Source organism: Podarcis melisellensis, assembly GCF_964234715.1.
Source record: "Podarcis melisellensis genome assembly, chromosome: 10".
In the NCBI taxonomy this organism is placed as follows: domain Eukaryota; kingdom Metazoa; phylum Chordata; class Lepidosauria; order Squamata; family Lacertidae; genus Podarcis; species Podarcis melisellensis.
Genome location: NC_138542.1, coordinates 26,011,574 through 26,033,275, shown reverse-complemented (window position 1 = coordinate 26,033,275; position 21,702 = coordinate 26,011,574). Strand labels below are relative to the sequence as shown.

The following is a 21,702-nucleotide window of genomic DNA, read 5'->3' as shown; positions in this document are numbered from 1 at the left end:
AAGTCTCTGGTTTGCTAATGGCCCATCTCCCTGTCACTGCTAATGGCCTATGTCCTCAACATGGGAAGCTGAGTTCATCTATTAGGAGTCTGACTTCCAGTTTAACTCTCCAAGCATTGATTAAATTCTAACACTTACTAAATCCAGGAAGTATTGGTGTGTTGCACCCACAAACTCTGGTACCCAAACTCCTAACACTATTCTTATTTTTAGAAATGAAAACCCCCAGCTGCTTTAATTTGAAAACTGAATGAACTGACTAGTCCTCCTTTTCATAATAACTAGTCTAAATATTCATGCTACTTATAGCTTATAAAAATCAACTAAATATGAAGATTACTGAAACCTAAATATTAACCCAAATCCAAAAAATATATCCTATAATGATAACGATGTGGGAAAATTTTGGAGAGTTCTGCCTTTAGAGTCATTGACCTAAAATGTAAGAAAGCAAGGTTCATTCATATGCTACTGATTTGTCAACATGCACCAAATAACAGGATTAATATACTAAACTGACATCTGCCTCTGGAAAGCAATTTCAATGTATAATTATAATGTGGCCTGCTTGCATCTAGAGATACACTAACCGTTTCTATTATATTTAGAGTGAAATTGTTTGTTGGATGGATGTGACAGGATTTTTTTTCCCATTGGAATACGCAATTCGTTAGTTTATGCTCTAGAATAATTTGTGACATTTCCTACCCATTAAAAAAAGGAAAGGACTCCGTTTTTGCACTGAAAAATAAATTGTATGGGGAATAAAAGTCATTTCAGCCAAACATGCACTTGGCATTTCCAGTTGACAATAACAATATTGCTCCTCATTATTTGAATAAAGGGATATAAGGCCTGTCAGGCAAAACCCAAAGTCAAGTGGTGATTTTTAAAAAGAGAGAGTTTTCACCTTTCTGGGTTAGAACAAATTTATAATATTGTTTACTAAAACAACTTTTATCATCAGCCTACGCACACCTCATGGCAAATTGTCACAATGATAAGAGTTAGAGTCCAATAGCATTGGGGGGCAGGGAGGGCTACCCCTGCCATAATGGTTTGACCAATAAATACTGATTGGCTGAATACTGGTGAATCTCAACTTAATTATCAACTCCTAGAAACATTTAAGGTAGGGGCAGCTAATACAGAGCCCTCCCTATGTTGCTGCACTACAGCTCCAGTTACCCCTGAGATTTGACCATGCTGGCTAGGACTGATGGGACTTGGAGTCCAACAACATATGGAAGACATTACATTAGCTACCCCTGCTCTATGACGTAATAATCTATTGTACTGACACTATAGAGATATTAAGGAGATTAAGAAGTTCTGCTTTGATAGGGTTGCCATATTTCAAAAAGTAAAAACCAGGACACCCTGAAACGTGATTTTTCAATTGACTCACCTATGACCCAGGACAAATTCCCCCTGGATGTCAATTCCACCTTTGAAATCCAAGTAAATCCCAGAAAATCCGGATGTATGGCAGCTCTAGCTTTGATGAGATAAACAAATCCACAGTAATTGTTGGGCAAGCTAGAACTACATTAGGACTTGTCTACAACCTTACACTTTAAATTTGAAGTACTAGTTTTGTCGGTTAAACCCTTACATTGCTCCCAACCGAAGAATGTAACAACCTCTCACCATCAGAAGTTGGACATAACGTGATCAAAGAGAGGGCATTCTGTCAAGGTTCATCAGTTTGAAAATATCACCTGAGAGATATCTGCATGGCTGGACCCTAGGCAGTCTCCCAATCAGCACTAACCAGCCTCAAACCCAAAGATTCCTTTACAATGATGTCATGAGACCATTGGCCAAGTAAAATATTTCATTTACCCGAGCTGTTAACTGAATGTTATGTTAATTTTATTTTTGATTCTGAGGTTTCACTACCTGGCTGCTTTATGCTTTTATTCATGCTTTTGCTGTTCATAATGAGTTTATGTTCTTGTTTTTAATTGTATGTTTTCCGTTTTTAATGTCCCCTTGCAAACATATTTGAAATTAGAAAGCAAGGTAGAAATAATTTAAATAAAATTTTACTTCCTACTAGCTTACGTTTGCTTTCATCAATTTTTCAGCCTTAGTTAGGAAGTGTAACACTTCTTCACTGATATTTCCCAAATAGTGCAATTGGTTCCTGGCATAAATAAAGTTGCAAGAAGTGTACTCCTAGATCAAAGCCATGTTCACTGTAAAACCTCGAATTCTCTGCTGATTAATTAAAAGAAAACTATTATCATAAGTACATCAAGCTTTGAAAATTTAGGAATGAAAAGAGAGAGTCAATATTCCCTATACCAGTGTTTCCCAACCTTTTTTGGGCAAAGGCACACTTGTTTCATGAAAAAAATCTCGAGGCACACCACCATTAGAAAATGTTTAAAAAATTAACTCTGTGCCTATATTGACTATATATAAAGTAACTCTCTTTAATAGGAATCAAATAAACACAAAGATAGTATTTTATAATTACTTTATTATGAAATAGTAAGTAAACAGAAATATGAAAAATTATAAAATACTTTATTCAGTGCGCAACCTGGGCCTGTTTACCATGCGCACAACATCATCCAACACATGAACTAGGTCTGCTGGTAAAGTCTTGGCTACGAGGGCCTCACGGTGCAAAAAACAATGCGTAACAATCACATCTGGATTTCTTTCCTTCACTCTGCTTACAAAGCCTTTGAAACCTCCCTAGATATCATCGTCATTTGCATGCTGTTTCCATAGTTAAAAACCATGCTCGAGGCGGCTTACGACATGGCAATATTTACATAATTACCACTCATAAGAAACCGTATCAAAGCACCCACAACGAAATTAAGCAATCCCCACACAAGTTATAACGAGATCTATAAAGAGTAGTTTAGTATCACGAACAGCAAGATGGACATAAACAAAATAAAATCTTGACTCTAACAACCCCACCCGGCCTAAATCTCCTGCTCGCACCGATGCCCACACAGGCATTTCCAGCAGCTCTTCCTCCTCCACCTCTTTTTGCGTTGCCAGCAAAGAAGGAATGAGGAAGAAAAGGCGCAGCGGCGAAGAAGCGCGCCTTCTCAGAATGCTGCTGCTGCCCGAGGACTACATTTCCCAGAATGCCGCAGCCGCCCAGCCGAGATGCGCCCTGATTGGACGGCGTTGCTAAGCCGCTCGGCGCCGGGGCTGAGCATTCGGCAGAGGCGCGCGCCATAAGACGGGCGTTGCGCGCGGAGCCTGGCTCGGGTCGCCAATGCTGCGGGCGGACATGGCGAGCTGGGCGGGACTCGGGTGCGCGCTGGGCGCCTGCTGCCTCCTGGGCCTCTTCTGCGGCGCCGCGCTGCCCTTCTCGCTGCAGGGCGTGAACGAGAAAGCGCCCGCCTCCCTCCCACAGCACACCAGGCAACGTCTCGCGGCACACTAGTGTGCCGCGGAACATCGGTTGGGAAACACTGCCCTATACGATGGGTCAGATAACCTAAGCCTAATGATAGATTTTACACCATAACTGTGATCTGACCTGCTACAGCTTGAATACAATCCTGGCTTATTTTATCAAATGGATGTCACATTTTCTCCATTCAAACAGTGGCATGGGAGCCACATCCATGTAGCATAGTCCCAATGCTGCTCAAGGATTGTGGTGAGCAGGGAAGGAAAACAGCACTCACTTTGCTATGAGTTCATATGAATGGGACTACAGGCTTTGTCGAATTCTTTGGAGCTAAGGAAGCCCATAACTTCCACAGGATGCTGTGCAGGGCAATCAAAGGGTACCCAGCCCTACACACTTCCAAAATAAGAATAGGTCAGCTTGAGTTGTGAGACATCCCTTGCTTGGTAGCAGTTCTGGCCCACCCCTTCCATTCTGAAAACTCCAGCAACTGCCAGAGGACCTAGAAGACCCTATGAATGCTCAGCTGAACAAGGACTCTTCCCAAAGTTATGGTACCCATCCACCTGCTTTCTCCAAATCCCATTTCACCGGCTGCCCCCATTCTATCTTGTATTGCTGCTGTCATCCAGAAACCATTCATAGTCTATAATCATTTCCTTACATGGCCCTGTATACCTGAAGGAGTGTCCTCGTTCAGTCCGGACACTGAGGTCCAGTTCCAAGGTCCAGTTCCTTCTGGCGGTTCCCTCACTGCAAGAAGTGAAGTTACAAGGAACTAGGCAGAAGGCCTTCTTGGTAGTGGCATCCACCCCGTGGAACACCCTCCTATCAGATGTCAAACAGATAAAAAACTACACAACTTTCTGAAGACTTCTGGTGGTAGCCCTCTATTATGACTTTTTTAAATGTTTGATGTTTCGTTGTGTGTGGGGATGCCTGTATTTCTATATCCTACCCCTACAAAGATTCAACATCACTCACAACTATGCCCTACATGTTTTGGGATTACCCTTCCAACCTTCTAGAGCAGGTGAGATCAACATTCTTGGCCCCAGAGCCTTGGCCAACATTCCAGAGGCCACAGCAATAAATGTGACGAAAATTGGGTGTTGCCCGCCACACACACTTACCACACACATTTATAGGGCACAGAAACACCCTCGGCTGGTCTGTATAAATCAGCTGAAGTGGTGGGTTAACTGCCCTCTCCCATCTCATCAAATGATTGATCTGATTACTGGGGAGGGAGAAAATTGCACCCAATCAGGCTGCTGGGCTAGGCTAGGTTGAAATATTTAAATTTCACTGCCTATCACAGTTCTATTTTCACTTTATTTTATTTATTTTTTGTCTCTGTGTCCAGAACAAAACTGCTTAGGGAGTCAGATTATGCCCTGAAATTGAGGATTAGCCACACATGTGCTAGGGGAAGAACAGCATTAGGTTTCTGCCCTGCAGACTAAACATCAGCATAATAAGCAGGCACCCCAATCACAAAGTAATTACCGTATGTGAAGCGATACTATTAAACAATTTTTTAAAAAATCACTCTGCTGATCTAGTTTCTATCCTAACAACATACATGCTGGTAACCAACAGCTAGGGCTGAAGAACTCACAGGTCAGTACAATTTGCTCCTGTACATAGGATATCAATCTGTTGACTGATAAAAACACAGTAGATACCTAACTAGACAAGGACTTATTACATGATCTTCAACCAGAAGTCATATTTGTTAGTTTCAGTAACTTACCTAAAAAGCAGGCATAATAGTGACACACCCAGGGATACTTTAAAGATCTATCAGGTTGTAAATCAGCATTAGACATAGTAAAATAAACATAAAGGTATCTACATAAATCTCAGTAATTTCAACTGAATTTAAAATTAGGCTTCAACTTAGAGAAGCATGTACCGGTAAGTGTCATCTATACCAACTTGCCTTGTGCATTAGAAATCTTTATTTTTAATTCATTTAGATGTATCAGACGATTTATAATTAATTTGAATTTGAATCTGTTAAGAGAAAGGCATTTATTAGCACTTGAGAGAAGGGCAAATATAATGGTATTGATTCCCTTAATTAAAACCAGCAGAAATTATAGATTTCTTTGCTTAGCTTTCCCTCCCCTTCTGATGTGTAACATGTTCTAGTACTGACAATCAAGCACAGGCCAGAGATCAAATACATTACCTCCCATATAGTGGCTTTTCCTTTATGAGAATACCGGGTGCAGAAAATTATATTCTTGCAAATATACACACTGTTCCTGGAAATAGCAGCAACACCCAGCCCTCATTTCTAACCCAGTTAACAGTTTAGTACCATGTAAATGAAATGAAATATATGATTAGTTTACTGTATTTTTAATGTTACCTTAGTTGTAAAATATAATAAAAATGCTAGTTTTAAGATCAGCATTGTTATTACATTTAACAGGTACCATAGCACCACATTTATCCATTCATGTCACTTGAAGCTGAATATATTTTAGCTGCATCAGAAATTGTTTGGGGAGAGAAGGGTGAAGTTAGGAATAAAATATAAGCTTTGTGGTCAGCTGTGACCAACTGGAAACTATATCTGAAAAGTGCAGTGATACACCAGAGGGAATGAATGAATTTCAGGAAACAGCACAGTTTTAAGCATTCATAAAATAAGGCACAACCAACAAAGCAGAGTCACATAAAACAAGCCTTCTGTGCCAGCAGTGTACTTTCAGAAATTTCATTAATTAAAAAGGTCAAGAACTCAAAGTACTGGAACTATCTGAGACTTTGCAGACATTTTCTGAAGCTTAATTACTCGTGACATTTACTATGTACTTTCATCCAAAACTAACATTCACTTATTTATTTGAAGTCATTTTCTCTGAGTGTTCTGCTGCATGGAGCATGCACTTGGACTGCTGCAATATTGTTTTGGGAACCCTTTAGAGCAGCCATGCAGAATTGTTGCCATGGAAGGAGGGGGGGGGACCCTTGGTTTTTCCACATTCTTATTATCAGTCAACATTCTGAACATTTAATGTTTTCTCTTTAGATAGCTGCTAAGGTAACTAGTTTAAAATTTATGACAGCAGTTATTACACCATGAAAACAAAATAGGTTTTCCTCAAATCCCATTATCTACTATTTCAATGAGGATCTCTGCCTTTCCAAGTTATGCATCTTGTAATGCGAATCCCAGCCTCACTCTGATAACGACCTCAGATTGGGTTTAATTTGGGGGATGTTGTCTGTCTTATCTTGTTCCATTATTGATTTCTTAGTCTCCTTGTGTCTCATCAGAAAATTAAGCAAGATGGGAAATTAAAAGTAAACAAATAGTAAATACAGGTAACTTGCAGCTTACACGAAGGTTCGGTTCCAGGGGTCCACATGTAAATGTGAAATTGTGTAAAGCTAGGAACCCCTGGAACTTACACACACACACACACACACACACACACACACACACACACAGAGGAAGGCTGCTTACTGCACTCTGCAAAGGTGGCATGATGACTCTAAGGATGGTTCCAGAGCCCTGATGCCACCTTCTCAAAGCTCAGTGAGGTGGGGAAAAGGTGCAAGGGCTCTGAAAGCTTCCTTGCTTCCCATAGCCCGGTGAGCAAAGAAACTCCAGTGGATGCACAGGTTAGTAGATGGGAAATAAATAAATGGGGAGTGGGGAATAGTGAATGGTGGGTCGTTGTTCCCCACCCCCTCTCCATTTATTTATCTATTTCGCCACTGCAATTGCTTAAGTGAAAACAGTGAGCTACCTGTACACCAATTGATTCAGGAAGTCTCACACAGTCTGTCCCTCACCTGTTGGTGTTAATAAAAGAATAAGCTGTGGTTGGTATGTCATGGGTTTGGGTCCAAGACACAACTAGAAACAAAACTTTAATTCTGCAGCTTACTGACTGTTTAGGTCAAAAGCCTTTAAATAGAGATTCAGCACCCCAAGGAGCTCAGTAACCCAAGTTCAGTGTCACAACACTTGCTTTTTGGCAAAAAAGAAAAAAAAGAAGGAAAGAAAGTTGAGGGCAAGGAAAGAAAGAGGCTGTATCTCTACACTACAAGGCTACTACTTCCATACTAACATACTAACTGTAATAGCTCCTCTAAGAATTCATAGGGTTCTGTTGTTAAGGGCAAATCCTAGAAAAAGAGGCTTACCAGGAGTCCCCTGTGCCCCTCCCAGAAAAAAAACAGCAACACTTTACCACAATAGTCAATTAGAAATTGCTACATTTTATGTTATCCAAGTACTCAAAGCGTCCAGAGTGAGGGTCCAAAGGAAAGGTGAAACATATTGAATGCCTTTGTGCTGCGATGCAAGAAAGACAAGAAGCTTCTCCCACTTCTGAGAGCATTGTGACAGCGGTGACACGTTGCCACACACCTATATGTCAATCACTCCAAAGTCTTATAAGGGATTTTCTGCACACATGCCCCAGGCCCGTGCCTCTGGTTGGGGCCAGTTTTGCCAAACCCTAGGTACACCTGCCTAGAAAATTTTGTTATAGATCTCCATTTCCCCCAACCCATAGACACATAACTACAATTCCCAGGGTTCCTTAGGAAGAAGAGGTTGCTTGCAATGTAGGTAAGTACAGGAGATGACATACCGAAGAAAAATGGCAGGGATAGGAGGTATACACAGGAGGAAAAAATTAAAATTGTATGCCACCGTTTCAGATTGATTCAGCAATGTGAGTCCTGGATCTGAAACTGTTAATCCTACTTGTTTATAGCACAGTATTGTTTTATGCTAGCCAATCTATCTTCCACGGAAATGATAATAATTACCCGAACAAACTCATACAGCTATAATATTTTGTGCAATTCAAATAATTTCCCCCTTGCTTATTGATGTAGTTGTGGCACTTTAGGTTCTTAACCTTTTGATGAATGAAACTTCAGTTTTGTCCTACCTAGGCAGAAAACTCAGAAAGATCCACTTAGACACGCTACACTTGCTTTGTAGAAATGTGGAAAGGTCATTTCTTTTACTTAATTCTCTAATAGGACGAGAGAGTATCAGAATTAAGTGAGCTGTGAAATAAAAGGTTGCAGTAACACAGCCACAAATTCCAGTCCATTTCATCCTCTTCCTTTGAGTGTAAGGCTTGTTAGAGATTATGATTTGTTTTAGGAGCAAAAGTAGTTGGTTTCTTTCAAGCACTGTCTTTGCACACATCCCGATTCAGCATTATACTATAGATATGCTCTAGAAGTTGTCACCCATTGGGGGGGAATGGTACAGACCTGGCCTAGATATGGAGCTCTAGAAGTTGTTGGCAACATGGTGATTTAACAGCTGGTCTACAGTTGCTATGCTGAAACTGTTGGGAAAGCCGGAGTTTGTTTCTACACTTGAAGGCCCAAACTATACATTGTGTTAATACCATTTTTAAAATAGAATGTTTGAGATCTACCACTCTTAAGCAGACATGAGGGCCCTGATTCAGACAGGACTGCAGAATGTAAAGGGGACAGTTAACCTTTACCCTGTGCTATTTTTATGCCAGAAAATACTCCCAGGGGATATTTGCAGCAAATAGAAACAGCACCTTCCCCATCATCCTGATCAGGATTCACCTTCTATCATTACTTTTGTTAAGTGGCACAGCAGATTCTATGAAAATGCAAGTAAAACCAAGTTACAGGGCAATACTTTTCACATTTACCTGGAATCCCAGTTATGTTCAAAGGAACTTCCTCCCTAATAAATGCAATTAGGATTTCAGCCTTACTTTGATTTGAAGAGGGGTAAACAAATATTCAGGGTGGCGCTGTGGTCTAAACCACTGAGCCTCTTGGGCTTGCCAATCAGAAGGTCAGTGGTTTGAATCCCAGCAATGGGGTGAGCTCAGTCCCATCTCCTGCCAACATAGCAGTTCAAAAGCACTAGTGCAAGTAGATAAATAGGTACTGCTCCAGCAGGAAGGTAAATGGTGTTTTTGTGCTCTGCTCTGGTTTCATCAGAAGTGGCTTAGTCATGCTGGCCACATGACCCGGAAAAACTATCTGCGGACAAACTCTGGCTCCCTCGGCCTGTAAAGCGAGATGAGCACCACAACCCCAGAGTCATCTGTGACTGGACTTAACTGTCAGGGGTCCTTTACCTTTACCTTTAAACAAATATTCAGGGTGACTGAGTTCTGAGTTGAGCCTGCATGTGGCCAGTATTCTAGCTATAGAGTTCTGCTCTGTCCCTGCCATTTACTTTATAACAAAATACTTCATGTATACCAAGCAAGCACATTTCCAAGTGTACACGAATCTAACTACTAGGGCTCTCCATACGCAAGCCTTTATAATTCAGGGGTGCAAAATTGTGGAGGTGCTGAATAGTGGCGAGTATATAACTCGTAGAAGGAATGCTTTCACTATAGCATCTGTGCACACAGTGGCATCTTTGCAAACACAAAGTAGCATCAGCTGACACTATCCATGCACTATCCTGTTTGGGGATTAGTCATTTTGTTGCTTCTGAATTTTATGGTAAAGCAGCATATGCTATGCTTGGCTAGTAGCAGCATTTTCAGTATGACGAAGTTTACTGCTAAGCTACATTTTATGGATTTCCCCCCTCAAAAATCAAAGGCAGCTCAAGAGATTGCAACAACACTGGAATAAATTGTACAGAGATCAAAGCGCTTCTAGAAATAAATGCTCTCCATAGCTAACATCATGGGGGACTGGGGTGGCATGCAGGGCACAATAGGACATCCATGCAGCGGCAAACAGAGCCACAGAAGAATGGAAAACAGCAGCAGGAAGAGAGAGTTGTGTCCAGTGTTCTGTGAACGGAACTCTGTTCACACAAGGGGACTTCCGCTTTCTCTCCTCTCACTTGATACCCCAAGATTCTTCTAGAGATTCTCCCAACCCCCTGGAGATGATTTTGAGGGCGCACAGGAGGCTGCAGGGGAAAACAGAAGAGGGAAAGTTCTGTTCTGCACGTGGAAGGGGAATGCTGGATACCAACCATGGTGTTTACGTAGCTCTCGGCAGCACTTCAAACATCAAATCTCCTTCATAGAAGAATCATAGGCGATTGGGTCCATAAGAACGTAAGGCAACCCTGCTGGCCACCCCTGCTGGCCTATCTAGTCCACTATAGAAAGATCACAAGCAAGCCATGGGAACACCAGCAGAAGAAAGAGCATTGCAGGGGGTTGGGTTCTCATGGTCCCTTTCAACTCTATGATTCTATGATGCTGCTGAAGGTGTTCAGGGACATAGTGCCTCTAATCCTTGCAGTAGCTTATACGTATCATGACAAGTAGCCACCATGACAGCCTTATCTTCCAATAATTTATCTTGGAATTCTCTTTTAAAGCTGTCCAGGTGGGTGGTCATTGCTACATTTTGTGGAGGTGAACTCCGTAGTTTAACTGAGTGCTCTGTGGACAAGTGTGGATCAGAGACAGAACGAAGAGTTTGAGCCCCTCTAAGAATTCACTGGGCCCATCACCTCCTGGCAAATAGAAGGGGAAGAAATGGAGGCAGTGAGAGATTTTACTTTCTTGGACTCCATGATCACTGCAGATGGTGACAGCAGTCACGAAATTAAAAGACGCCTGCTCCTTGGGAGAAAGGTGATGGCAAACCTAGACAACATCTTAAAAAGCAGAGACATCATGTTGCCAACAAAGGTCCATATAGTAAAAGCCATGGTTTTCCCAGTAGTGATGTATGAAAGTGAGAGCTGGACCATAAAGAAGGCTGATTGCTGAAGAATTGATGCTTTTGAATTATGGTGCTGGAGGAGACTCTTGAGAGTCCCATGGACTGCAAGAAGAACAAACCGATCCATTCTTAAGGAAATGAGCCCTGAGTGCTCACTGGAAGGACAGATCGTGAAGCTGAGGCTCCAATACTTTGGCCACCTCATGAGAAGAGAAGACTCCCTGGAAAAGACCCTGATGTTGGGAAAGATGGAGGGCACAAGGAGAAGGGGACGACAGAGGACGAGATGGTTGGACACTGTTCTCGAAGCTACAAACATGAGTCTGACCAAACTGCGGGAGGCAGTGAAAGACAGGAGTGCCTGGCGTGCTCTGGTCCATGGGGTCACGAAGAGTCGGACATGACTAAACGACTAAATAACAACAAGAATTCAGAGATCCAACTCAGGACAGTATATCCATGCCTTCCTCAATGTGTGTGCCTCTAAACATACACTATAGGTTTTAAAACTGAACTGAAAACTGATATTATACATTAAGCGGAGGTTCAAAACTTAACTAAGAAGTAAGCTTTTTTTAACAGAGGTCTACAGTAACATTTTTTTAGCATATAAAAAGATATAGCCACAGCAAGGAGGAGACTGTGGAGGGATGAGTTGACCAAAGTATATATTTCACCCAATTTTTCTGAATGAAAAATGCCTTGCATAAAATAAAATAAAATATTGCCCTTGCATAAAAAATGCCTTGCATAAAATAAAATAAAATAAAATATTGCCCTTTCATTTATGAAGTTATTTAAACAACACTTTATCTAAATTCTCTATAAATCTACCCCTTGTCTCCAGTGTTCCGGCAAACAACATGAAAGTACTGGGGGAAATAATTTTTATTTCATTCATTTCATTTAAAATCCATTAATCAGGTGAATATATTTATATTTTGTATCTCCAGCGCTCTGTAACTTCCATCCCGTTACCATCAGACAGACAGATAGGGTGAGTGAGTAAATGAGTGGGACCCCATAAGAGGATGTAAACTTCTGGGTTGGCATTTTATGGCAACACAAAGGATATTCATGTGCCCACAGCAGTTTTTAGGCTCACAGCTAGTTATAAAACGTCTAGAACAGAAAGTTAATGAAGGGGTGGAATACATATATCAAGGTGAATTCTGCAGGCTATTTATACATATCCTTCACAAGCTATCTCTAGGACATTTTAATTAATTTAATAAATAAATATTTAAAGATATCAGCTCTTATCCTCCTAGCACATATACCAGCGGGAGTGCCAGGATTTTCCAGCTGAAACATCACATAATGAGAGCTAAGAAAAAACCCTCAGGCTTCAAATTTACAGCCCTCCTGCATGGGTTCTAAGCCCCTTAGAAGAGCTACAAGTTGTCCCAACTTAATTATAGCTTGTTAAATTGACAATTTAAATTGCTAATTCACTTCTGGGGTCATTTGAGAAGCTACCCAATCCTGTACTGAGATTCTCTTGTCACATCCAAAATGTTTTGACCAAAACATGCCTCGTGCATCAAAAACAACCACAAAAAATGTTCGAGTGTTGACAGAAAAGTGTACAATTCGAGGATTTATATTTTCTTGATGAATAGGTTTTTTTAAAGTAATCATTGTGTTTACTGCTTTAAACTATGAACAGAAAAGCACCATATTTCCATCTCACGTGTTCTTAGGTGTCAAGTCATCCAAGTCAAACATCAAACAAAAAAATGCAAAATAAGCTCCCCATTATTAATTCATTGATTATCAAGATTAATAGGTCTCTGTACTCAACGCACAATCACATGGGAAAGGCAGAAGAAGATAAGAAGAGTGTAGGCGAAACAATTTAGCAAGACAAGTAAATTTGATTGTGTGATGGATCCAAGGCCTTGGCCTTAAATCACATTTGAATGTCTCACTACCTACAATATTTTTTATAACCTTGTCAAATAACTAGATTTTTATTGCACATCTTAATCAGAGGCTGAACACATTTCTATCTATCCTCCTATGTGTTGGTTCTTCACCATCTGTCACGTAAAGCTCCAGCAGATACGAAAATTTCAATTCAATAAATGCACTCTGCACTCAAACTAAGCTATCATTCACATTTAGACATGAGACTTGAATTCTTTTTCAGTGTTCTTCAACTCTGACCCAGCTCTACCCCCTCCTTCACTGAAAAGGGCAAAGACAACAGCCCAGCAAGTGGGACAGGCAAAACAGACCTCCTTTGTTCACTTTTTCCCCTTTCAGTTTTCTATTGAGGTAAATAACTGAAAAGCTCAGCCAGTCTTCAGTGCCTCTGAAGAAAGCAGTACAGCTAGCCTGAAACTACGCCTACTGATCAACATATAAGAGTATTATGAAGCTCGTGGGACATCATGTTAGTCTTGCAAAGTAATGTATTGAAGGGTAATTGATGAAGTGAATTTGTATTTATCCACATTTTCTAAACATATAAACAAAGTGACTTTAAATAGTATACTTGACAAAATTTAAATTAGAGTTATTTATATTACATGTGCTGAATTTTTTGAATACTGCCTGCCCACTCAAGAAGGGAAAAACAAATAATTCAATGCATAGTACATATGACCTCCTACATTATTCCCACAGCTTACACTGCTGAAAAACACACTTTTCTGTATGGATTTCAGCTGGGGGTTTTTAAATTGTATTCGCAGAGCAGAATAAAACTAAAGTAAAACCTACTGCCATCCTTCCTAATGTCTCTTAAAAGCCTCCTTGCACTCCCTCCAAACAGATATCTGGCAGGTTGACAAAACAAAAATATGAGGACTATAATATGGTAATTCACAGAGTGATTTGGAGCAATTACAGAAATGGCCCATCAGTGGATATTCAGTATGGATTTATTTACTATTGATTTGCTCTGCTGAATATTTAATTGAGCTGCTTAATAGTCCTAACCAGTCTTCTTAAATATATATATATATAATTGGTGATCCTAAAATTTATACTCAGTCTCAGATTAAAGCTTCATGGGCTAAATAAAATGAAATCACATCTATTGAGTTGCGGTTTAAATTTTGTATACCAACAAGAAAGCTAAAAGTTTATACCATATCAGTTCCTTTCCTCCTGTTACATGTATGGTTAGAAAAATAAAGGCTACCTAGTTGATTATTAAGAATTCATATACATGGCCATGCAATAGAGTTCACTGCACTGGTAACACCTGCACCGATTTAAGCATCATTTGCATTGGGAACGTTTTATCCATTTATAAATAATAATACAATACAAGAGCTTTAGCTTCCTCACAATCAGTGGCTGGGAGCCAAAGTTCCATATGTGTTCCAGTGTTGCATAACAAGCTCTCAGATGTGCAACAGCTTCCATTTCACTTAGATTCTGGAGCCAAAAGCGATGTGCCCCCCCAAAAAACTAAAGTAACTGTGAAATCCTTTCAGCATACAGAAGGAACAGGTTCAAAGAAGCCCCTGTACAAGTAAGGCTGTGGATCATGTTTTGTGGCATGATTACATCCCTCCTGCAGTGCCATCCTCAGATACTGTCATATGTTTCCAAGCACAATTCAAAGTGTTGGTGCTGGCCTTTAAAGCCCTAAACGGCCTCGGTCCAGTATACCTGAAGGAGCGTCTCCTCCCCCATCGTTCTATCCGGACGCTGAAGTCCAGCGCCGAGGGCCTTCTGGCGGTTCCCTCATTGTGAGAAGCAAAGCTACAGGGAACTAGGCAGAGGGCCTTCTCGGTAGTGGCGCCCACCCTGTGGAACGCCCTTCCAGCAGATGTCAAAGCGATAAACAACTACCTGACATTCAGAAGACATCTTAAGGCAGCCCTGTTCAGGGAAGTTTTTAACGTGTGATATTTTACTGTATTTTTGGTTTTTATGGAAGCCGCCCAGAGTGGCTGGGGAGGCCCAGCCAGATGAGCGGGGTATAAATAATAAATTATTATTATTATTATTATTATATGTGGAGCAGGGTGTCACACATGACAGCTCTCCCCACTCATTTCTTTTAAAAAATGACACATGGAAGGGAAGATGGAGCCCAAAAGTTAGTGATCCCTCTGGAATCAACTGCCTGAAGAGGCTGCTTCATGCTGCTTAACAGTAAGTCCACTTTGTACTTGATCACACTACTTGTTGAGTGACATCTCACTCTGCACGCAGGCCCTAATGGCAGCAAGCTAACCAGCAACAAATATGGTTTTGGTCCTAGATATTTTACATCAACCAGCAGTTGATTTATATGGTTCAGTTGTCCGATTATGATAATTAGTACCTGTTACAGAGATTAGTGTTATGTCATAGGTCAGAAATTATTCATGCATCTAACAGCACCGTCAGCAGAAGCTGTGCATGAGGACTTCCACTTGTGCAATGGGGCTTCCCTTCTCTCCTCTCCCGCCCCCCCCGAAATTGGCCGGGGGTGGGTGCGTGGGAGAACCAGCACGCAGGGGGAGAAGATGGAGGATCATACCATTTTGGCAAGCCGAAATGCTTGTGCAGACAGAACAACTGGAAAAGTACCATGTTGAATTCCACCCAGGATGTTTTTTTAACTGGCGTTTTGCAATTTGTATAGTGTGCTTTAAAAAGGACTATTTCAACAATGATGAATGAATTGCTCTGTAAAATAGCTTGCATCGATAGCAATCTATAGGTACTAACACCATGAACACAGATAAATCACTCACTTGGGTTGCATATAGCAATCACAGCTGCAAATTAATTTCCTAGCAAGTTTTGGAAAAATAGATATGGGGGGGCATAGTCTCTCTCTAATGTTCAAAGCTGATGCCACTGCCTAAACAACTAAAACAGCACCATCCACACAGAAGAGAAAGATATCAGCAGAAACAGGGAAACATCCAAAGTTTGCAGAAGTGCATTGAAGTCTGAGCAGTGCTGTGGCTAGAGAATGTTGCCTGACTGTTAGAGAAACCACACATATCTGGATGTAAGGAGAACAGGAATATTGTGGAGGACATAATTGACTGGAGTAGTGAGCAGGTGTACTCTATACTGCAACATTTTGTTGCAGCTCTCACTTGTATCATACTAATAGCATTTAAAACATTATTCAAATCTATGCCCCTTTAACCTATGCCCCTTTAAAGATATGAAATAAAAAGTGATGGGTGTGATTTTACTCACCTTACTGATATTAAGTAACATGCTACTTATTTCTGTTATGTGTAAAATGCTCACAAAAAGATGAAAGTATAACATGTTTCTTTCACAGTGAAGTTTTAGTACATATCTATTCAAATTCAATGGGTCTTACTTTCAGGTAAGTGTGTGCATACAGGATTGCAAGTTTCAGTCTCTGAAGTTTCCTGGAAACAGACCCCTGACCTCAGAATGAGTACAGACATCTTCATAAAATGTATCATTTCAGAGCAAGTGGAGGATGCAGATTAGACTATGTTTAATCACAAAGTGGCAAACAAATACACAATACTGTAGTTGAAGGAAACCAAACTGAATAACAAGCCAAACTCAGTTACTACGTCCGTAGATGTAGGCTTCACATACGGGTTGGCAATCCAAACTACTACTTTAGGTGCACCTGACGGAATTTTTATACACCCCCTCCACCTTTTGAGCACCTGACTTGTGTCATTCCACAAACTTAAAACTGAAGCTCCCTCTAGCTTTAAGAACTACTTATCCTGCAGGATGGGAGTCTGTTGTCCAAGACCAACAAGTTCAAACCACCCCTTGGGTGCTCTGAACCAATTGCTCTTTCTCTCTCTTTCTTTTAGGTCCTTGACAACATACTCAATCTTCTACTGGTGATAGCCTGCACTTGAACCATTTGTGTTATTCCTAGAATGAACATAGCAAAGAAAACAGTTGTTTCACTGTATAATCAATATAAAAACAGCAGTGTATTGTTAACTAAGCCACAGGAATCTGAGCTCAGGTTGACATGCTTTTTCTACACTGAACCAAAACTTTGCACAGCTCCCCCGAAAATTAAAAGACCAAAACCAAGTTAATTGACACTTGTAGCCAGGAGATTCGCTGCATTGCTTGCATTCATTGACATTTTCTAATGAGTGTCAAAGATGGGGAAAATAGCACAGTAACTCACCTCAGCACCCCCTATGGATATTCCTGTTTCACATATCAAGTTCAGTTGTTTACACACCACTTGCTTTAATCCCAGTTGGCTTTGTAAACAACCCTCATATACAAGAATGCTGACATTCTTTTGCACCTTAGTTTGCTTCTTTCCCTGTTATTAAAACATATAGCTATTCCGTTACATTCCATTAGACATCATACACATGCACCCATGTCCACGTATTCAAGAGCGAAATGCAGAGGAGACAGATCATGAACGCGAGATGAAGTAATAATAATTGAATGACCCATTTATGAGATTGCATTTTCTGGAAAAACACAGTTGATATACACTCCGCTCAGGCTACCACCTGGCTAGTCATTTCTGTATATGACAATGCGTTCTTTTGGAGCGGAGTAAACCCTGCTTCGCAAAGTGGATCATTTACCCCTTGATTGTGAAAAGCTTTTCTCCCAAAGCGCCCCTTCTCCAAACCGAGACTCATCAAATCTGCGTGGCACAGATGGAGGAGGAAGGAAAGACGAGCGGGCCTCTTAAAACCCTAATCCTCAGCTGCGTTGGCTTGCTTCAGCATAGACAGCTCCTTTCCCCCACGCAGACAGTTGCACAGGCTGCAAGGAGCCTGGCCCAAATCAGGCGGGTTTCCGCCTGGCGCGCGCGCAGTGGAGCCTCTGGCGGCGACTGGGGGGTGGCTGGCTGGGAGAGGGAGAGAGAGAGCTCTCCAAAGCAGGCAGCCTGTTGCCCCCTTCAGCGGGCTTGAAATGGCGACTGTTGTCAACCTCGGCCTGGGTGGGAGAGGCTGAGCTACACGCCGGGAAAGAAAGCACGGCAGGAGGGCAGGAGGGGCTCGCGTCTTGGCCTCCGCCACTCCTTCCCAAGCAGCCCGACCTTCCCAGCCCCCGGGCAGAGGAGCTGGGGGCAGCAGACACTCCCCAATCCAGGCCACCAGCAAACGATCGCCGCTCCAAACTCTGGATGGAGGGATGGTGACAGCCAGGGGCTCCAATTTGAATAAGGTGGTGGTAAGGTAAGCCCCGCCCCGCCCAATCGATCGCAAGAAGACGTGGTGCACGCACAACATTGGGATGGCAATGCCCATCAACTTTGGGGGGCGGGCGGGCACCTCAAATAATGTTCGCTCCTATGGTGATAGGTGCTTTCCGAGGAGGGGTCGGCCCACACCTGTAGCACACAAAGGTCTCTCCCTTACCCAACCCCAGCAAGCAAACCCAGCGCCACAACTCCTACCAGACACCCATCGTGGCCGCCAGAGGAGTCGTGACCTGCAAACAGGGTGGGCTGCTGCTGCTGCTGCTGCTACAATGAGCCTGGCTGTCACTCGCACGGCGGAGGCACACCCACACGGCGAGAGAAAGAGCCACCTCTGCCATCGCACATCAAAGAAACGCTGGGCGGGAGGGGGAGGGGAATCCCGCCTCTCCACCCCCCCCCCCGCCTACTACACACGGCCTCGATGGAGAGAGTCTTCGAGGTCCAATGCCCAAGGGGCTCCCGGGAGTCCCCTCCGCCCTCGCGCGCTTCCCGGAGCCACCCGGATGCCTGGCTGGGCGTCAGCTATGGCACATCCCTCTACACATGGCGACTTCTTCGGCCCGGCTCGCCCACGGGGACATCCCCTCCCCGCCTGCTCGCGTTTCCCTGGGTGACCCCATTGCGGACCACGGCCGTTATATAATTCACCTGATCCCTCCGCTTTCTGGCGGGGTCAGGGCGCGGAAGACAACGGCGAGGGGCTTCTTCTATGGGTTGTTTGCCAGGAGCGGGGCTCGTCCCTCCTCTCTCTCTCTCTCTCTCTCCTGCCCGGGTGGCTCCCAGCCAGGCTATCCCCGCAAACAGCGGCGGCCAGTTGCCATGGGGAGCTGCGGCGGAAGACGAGCTCGGCGTCGCCTCAGCGCCTGGGCTGGGCGCGGGGGCCCGCGCTGGTGGGTGACAGGCAGCCACCCCGCACCCACCGCCCCTCCCGCGGAGGCAGCCGCCCTGTTGCTACCGAGCGCCCCGCTGCTAAGACACCCCGCCTCAAGACACCATAATATATATATATATATCGCCGCTCCATATATATATGAAGCTCAGGACTCACAGTTAGTCGTCGGCGGGGGGCCGGAGAGAGAGAGCGCGCGTCTCTTTCTCCTCAGGGGGCTCGCTCTCTCCTCCCTCAGGTCCAGCGAGCTTGGAGAGGACAGCTCGCTCAGGCAAGGCAAGGCAAGCTCGCGCGCGCTCCAGAGCCTATCTCGCCTCCCTATTTCCGACCAGAACGAGCTCGGCGCGCGCCCGCGCGCCCCTGCCTGAGAGACGAGGAGGCGGGAGAAAAGGGATGAGCGCGTGGAAGGTGCCCTCACCCCACCCAGCTGCCTCCTTCCCAGACGCTGCGCGCGCGCTGCTGTGCCCTCCTCAGGCGGCGAGATTCCTTCCACGCCGTCTGACAGGGCGCGCTGCCTCTCACAGCACAGACACGCGCCGCCGCTCCCAAACCTGGGAGGGCAACGGTCAGCAAACGGCTGACAGGATTGTTATCTATCCCTCCCTACTGTTTAAGTTATGTAATAGGAAGCGGGACCTGTGTGTACCCCATTGTTCACAGAATTGTAGAGCTGGAAGGGACCCCCGAGCATAGCTGTCAACGTTTCCATTTTATTAAAGGGAAATTCCCTTATTCCGAATAGGATTCCTCGCAAGGAAAGGGAAAAGTTGACAGCTATGCCCTCGAGGGTCATCTAGCTCAACTCCTTGCACTGAAGGAATCATAGGGGCCCAAGTCCTAGGGGCTGAAGTCCCTTCGCTACCCCACCAATAAAATATTTGAGGGGGCCACCCCCAAGTTGATGGGCATTGGAATTCAAATGGTGTGTGTGCGTGAAATGTCATGAGATTGATTAATAATAACAATAACAATAATAATTTATACCATGCCCATGTGGCTGGGTTTCCCCAGCCCCTCTAGGTGGTTCCCAACAGAATATTAAAAACACAATAAAACATCAACAACATTAAAAACTTCCTTAAACAGGGCTGCCTTCAGATGTCTTCAAAATTTTGCAAGATGGGGCTTAACTGGGCGCCCCAAATATTTTATTCGAGTTGGCACCCCGGCAGGAATCTCAGCTAGATCATACAAGGCATCTACTAAATAATTATTTGATCGCCAAATAAGTATTTTGTATCTCTACTGGATATATAAACCATTTGTCCAAACAATGGCTAAGAAGAATGCACAAACTTTTTTAGTATCGGCAATGAATGTTTAAACTAGTTTGCATTATAAATTGCTGAATGATTAGTAGATTTATATGTGCACAAGCATGTATTCTTTAATGTTCAACACATTCATTCTTAAGCTGGCAAGCTATGAATGCCTAAGAATCTTGTGTGCAAAACCCAGTCTCAAACAGTAAAAGGGAAATCTTGTGCTATTTGGGCCATTAGGACTGTATGATACTGCCTGGGGGGGGCATATTTTCCACCACCCTGCAATATGCACCCCATCTGTATATGCATGTTGCACACACACAGGTATTTAAGCAGGTATGTGGATTACTTGTATCTTGCTGAATTGGGGCGCATTAATTCTTTGCAGAAACCACAGAGAAGAGAACTGTACTGTGGCAAAAAAATCAAACAACCTAGGACAGAGAGAGATGCAAGCAAAGCCACCCACCCACCCAAGAGTTTGTTTGAGCTGCCCACCAAGTATCCTGATGCCTTTTTGCAATGTTAGAATTGCTTGTTTAAATCTAATGCAAGTAAACTGCATTTGAGTAATTTGTACACTGAAAGGCAGGATATAAATAATTGTAATAAATAACCTGTCTGATCAGTGAGAAATAAGGTTGCCTCACTCCACAGAACATGTCCACAGAACAATGTTGCAAACGAAGAGTATATGGTCAGTGAAGAATAAAATATATTGTTCATACTGGCTGCAGATTCTTCAACTGGAGAAGCCACTTTAACAGCCTTTGTATTATTGCACTATAGGAATTTGTGCACCTGCTAAATCCAGGTTGCTGTGATAGCACTCCTCCCACCTTGTATTTCAATAAGGACTTGTGCTCGCATTACAGGAAGGCACAATTTATATGTTCTAAGGCTGCAATTCTATGCCTACTTAGTGAAAGCAAATCCCACTGAACTCAGTGAGACATACTTCTAAGTAATTGCATAGGTTTGGACTACAAAGTTAATGCAACACATTCCAGAGCAAACTAAGCTCCACGCCACTTCAATAATATTTTTTTTTCATGTATAATAGCTTTTTAAAGTTTGCTTTCTGTAAAAACAACTAACACTTTACATGAATAAACAGCTATCAGTAGTGAAAAATTTGCCCGTTTCATTTTTTAAAAACCTTGAGTAATATTGTAGTGAAACGGAAATAAGTATCACACCAAAGAAAGATAAATGTGTCTATTGTAAGATGCTGTACTGTTTGGTGTATATATATATATATATATATATATATATATATATATATATATAGTAATGAGGTCTGGTTTTCCAG

General features: G+C 42.8%; 1 protein-coding gene across 18 annotated transcripts in view; it reads right to left on the bottom strand.

Annotated features, from left to right (window-relative positions):
• The window catches only part of NRCAM (neuronal cell adhesion molecule), a 137,447-nt gene extending 117,965 nt beyond the window's left edge, over window positions 1–19,482 (bottom strand). For 5 of the 18 annotated variants that reach the window (XM_081928935.1, XM_081928926.1, XM_081928937.1 and 2 more), the window contains exon 1: window positions 19,285–19,479. The gene's annotated coding sequence lies outside the window, so the exon portion shown is untranslated. Of the gene's footprint in view, window positions 1–18,431; window positions 18,545–18,884; window positions 18,982–19,284 lie in introns of those variants that run through there. The other 13 variants (XM_081928938.1, XM_081928928.1, XM_081928931.1 and 10 more) reach the window with 6 other exon arrangements.
• Window positions 19,483–21,702: the final 2,220 nt, after the last annotated feature.